Raw genomic sequence first — 4,289 nt, forward strand, 5'->3', positions numbered from 1 at the left:
TTCTGAATTGTTTTGTTTTTGTGCCATAGGTTGAGCTATACCAAAGATTCAAGAAGGCTCACCCAACAGTGGTAGTGTCCCTTAGATGCTTCGAGGCATTGAAGCCATACTTTGTACGAAAGTTGAAGGACATAAATACTTGCTGCTGTGTGGTTCATGTGCAAATGCTCTATTTCAAAGAGGCCCTTAATCAAATGCGGCAGAACAAGTTTGGGCACCACGGGAAAGGTCACCTTTGCACTTGCTCCGTTTGTTGCAGAGGTGATGAGAGAGGAACGTGTTTTGCAAACCAAGCAGTGTGTCAGCACATCACCGTTATGTGGGAATCCATCATGTGCCCAAAGCCTCCAAATTGTGACTACCATGCAAAGAAATGCTTGATGGGGGGCTGCTCACAATGTGGAGTACGGAGGTTGACATTTTGTCCCGATGAGATAGCAGAGGATAGCAAGGAGGTGTCTGTGAAGGTTTTCATGGAGGTTGGAAGAGGATAGGTTCACGAAGGTGGGAGTGAGAAGAATAGAAAGGACTTGATTGTGCAACGGATGAAAAGTGGGACTTTTCTTAGCCTATTTTCAGCCCATCTGACAGACTTCATCAGGCACAACTTTGTCTTTCGCTGGCAAGCCCAACAATTCAAGGACTAGTTGCAAAATTTTCCTAGCAACGTTGTAGTATCTGTTATTGACTTTGCGGATAATTATTCATTTAAAGTTCAGAATGAAATTTAGTCAATGCATTGGTGGTCTACCCAAGTCACAATACTTGTGCACATCACTTATTTAAGAAATGCAGCAAGTGGTACACAGAAGACGCTACACTTCTACATATCGGATGACAAGCAGCATGACACATTGTTTGTACAACATTGTTTCTTGCTGCATGAAAAGTGGCTAAAAGAACGAGGACATTCTCTGCAACAACATTGGGTTTGGTCAGGTGGTGCTGCTTCACAATTCAAGGCCCGTAGACCTTACTATTTTGTGGCCAGGTACTACCAAATGACAGGCTTGCACATGATGCATAGCTTCTCTCCATCCGGCCATGGAAAAGGTGAGCATGATGGGGTAGGGGCAATCACCAAGAGAACTTTGACGCATGAGGAATTGAAACCAGATGGCTGGCGTATGAAGTGTGAAGCCGATGTTGTCAACTTTTTGAAAGCAACTTTTCAGCCAAGAGAACAGTCTCAGAGGTGTAATACGCAAAGAGTCTTTTGGCTTATTGGCGCGGATGAAGTGCAGCGCAGTCTGCAATGGGACTGTGAGCGCATCGTTGGATCCTGCTCATTTCATTGTGCTGATGGCTATTCACAGGACAACCACACCGCCATACGCTTTCGATCACTTTCATGCTTTTGTGATCCGCGTATGCGTGGGTTGTGGAGAAGATGCAGGAACATAATGCACATTGAAGAATGGAAATATGTTTGCATCAAACCATTGCCAAAGTCCGGGGATACAATTAGGGATGACGAATCAGATGACGAATCAGATGACGAGGAGGGTGGAGATTCAACATCGATTCCGATGAGCCAAGTGTCCGACCTGCCACTATATGAAGGATGCCCTGAAATGTTAAGTGGCATGCTGTCCATAGGGGATAATTTTGTAGTGAAAGCAGTTGAGGCAAACGAAGACTTCTACATTATCAAATGCACAGAAGTGTTGTACCAAACAGTGAAAGCACAAAAGGATAAGTGGCATAACAAAATTGTTAGAGGAGGGAAGGTTGTTGAAGGGTTTTTTAATGGCCAAGTTGAAGGAAAAGCTGATACATACTGGCTATTGGATCACACATATCCGGTAATGATCTACTCACATCTTGTTAGGGCCATACGTTTCCCGATGGAGCCTATTGCAGGATCCCTAGGTCAAATTTTACAATACAAGTTGTCTACTGAAGTATATGAGAGGATATACAATAGCATGCCATATCATGATGATGAGAGAGACGAAGGTGCGCCCATGTTACTTGAGGGCAATGAGAAGCCCTGATTGAACAACTGAATCCGGTAGTCAATAGTACCAAATCCGGTAGTCAATAGTACCAAATCTGGTAGTCAACAGTGCCAAGTGTATTCCACACTATGTGCTTTTTAGTGACTGAGTCAATTTGACTTTTTGGCCTTGAGATTTATCTGTTCTCTCTATCTAGTTCTGTGTTGGTATGTTATCTTTCATTACATTACTGTTTCAGTTGTCCTCACTATATGTGCATTAAAGTGCCAAATTTGGTACGTTTTGGTACTGTTGAACTTGGGTGCTTCTCTGTCCACTATTACAGTACCAAATTTGGTACTTTTTGGTACTGTTGAACTTGGGTGCACGTCTGTCTACTATTATAGTACCAAATTTGGTACTTTTTGGTACTGTTGAACTTGGGTGCACGTCTGTCCACTATTACAATACCAATTTGGAACTGATTGAAGTTGCTGTATCACTTATGGTTTACTTTATTGCTCTATCTGGTTCTGTGTTGGTATGTTACCTTTCATTACATTACTGTTTCAATTGTCCTCACTATATCTCTACTTTTTGGTACTATTGAACTTGGGTGCACATCTGTCCACTATTACAGTACCAAATTTGGTACTTTTTGGTACTGTGTTGAACTTGGGTGCACGATTGTCCACTATTACAATACCAAATTTGGTACATTTTGGTATTGTTGAACTTGGGTGCACGTCTGTCCACTATTACAGAGCCAATTTGGTACTTCTTGAACTTGCTGTATCACTTATGGTTTACTTTATTTCTTGGTATTTTTCAGTTTGTCTATTCGTATTTGATACGACCACCTTGAGCAATGTCTAGAACTACGTTGATAACATGAAAGGTATGCCAAACATAGATGCTATCTGCCTTAAAAATTAAAATGTTGGGCAACCTGGTTAGCTCCAAGAGGTTTCAACAGTAGAGATCAAGATACCAAGACAGTCTGAACAAGAAAAGTGGTTTTCCATTATGTATAGTATCGGGTTACAAAATTCCACTATTTACATGATTATGGCAATCTCCTACCTCGGGGGATCAAATTTATAGGAGTACCCCTCCATCTGTATGAAGTAATCAATAATGTACCCAGAAATATCGTCTTCAGTGTCAAAGACTGGGTTTTTGCGAGTGTACGTTGTTGGGTACCGATCCCTTATCCACCCGAGCAACCAAGGCAAAACAAAATCCAGCAAGTAAAACGGATAATCGGTTCCTACTACCATGGAATCGTATGATCGGATTGCCATACAGTTTTCATAGTCATTTTTAAGAGACTTGTATCTACAATCATCTACAAGAATAGTGTTGCTGGCATCATACTTCGGATGCCTTGCCCACAGCATCCGTAGCTTCTTCAAGAAAACGGGCTTATCGCCCATGTGTTTGGGCACAACCAGCAGCTCCGACATACGAGGCCGCCATATTTCACAGTCCTCTTGGGAGAGAATATCTGCTAATGCCAAAAAACGAGGTTAGAGGTATGCGTAACTTATGTCCTGCAACATTCAAACGGGCATGCTTTACCTGCAAAATATTTTTTCCTTCTATGGTTGGGGAAGCACGCGTTCACGATGTGTCATAGTTTTTCCCTTCTACAGCAGGACCACAACACTAGGCTGGCTTTCTGTTTCAGCTGTAGGATGAACTGCTCCGCATCCGGCCTTACAAGAAAAATTATATCCTTTTGGAGATAGACCACCCGTGGCGTGTGCTCCTTTGGCAGGCACTCAAGTTCCTCGGGGATTTCGCTGCACAGCTAGTTAGTAGCACGCCATTAAGATCAAGCACAATCATCCGCCCGTGTCTAGCAGCCACATCAGGCTGTAGCAATGTGCTTGCCGGTGTCTTGTCTAGACACCAACTTACTACAGCACCAAGAGACATAATGAGTGGGGACAAATACTAAGTGCAAACATCATATCTAAAATAGAAAACTGGTCAAAAAACTACCAAATTTGGTATTGTATTGCACAAGTGATAAGGACTATCCGAAACAGCAAGTTCAAGAAGTACCAAATTGGTACCGTAATAGTGGACAGACGTGCACCCAAGAAGTACCAATTTGGTACTGTAATAGTGGATAGACGTGCAACCAAGTTCAACAGTACCAAAAAGTACCAAATTTGGTACTGTAATGCACATATAGTGAGGACAACTGAAACAGTAATGTAACGAAAGGTAACAGATAAAGCTCAAGGCCAAAAAATCAAGTTGACTCAGTCACTAAAAAGCACATAGTGCAGAATATAACAGATTCTCACTGGCTACAGTTTGCATGCACGGGATAATTGA

Source organism: Adiantum capillus-veneris, chromosome 5, assembly GCF_014529385.1.
Source record: "Adiantum capillus-veneris isolate H3 chromosome 5, ASM1452938v2, whole genome shotgun sequence".
In the NCBI taxonomy this organism is placed as follows: Eukaryota; Viridiplantae; Streptophyta; class Polypodiopsida; order Polypodiales; family Pteridaceae; genus Adiantum; species Adiantum capillus-veneris.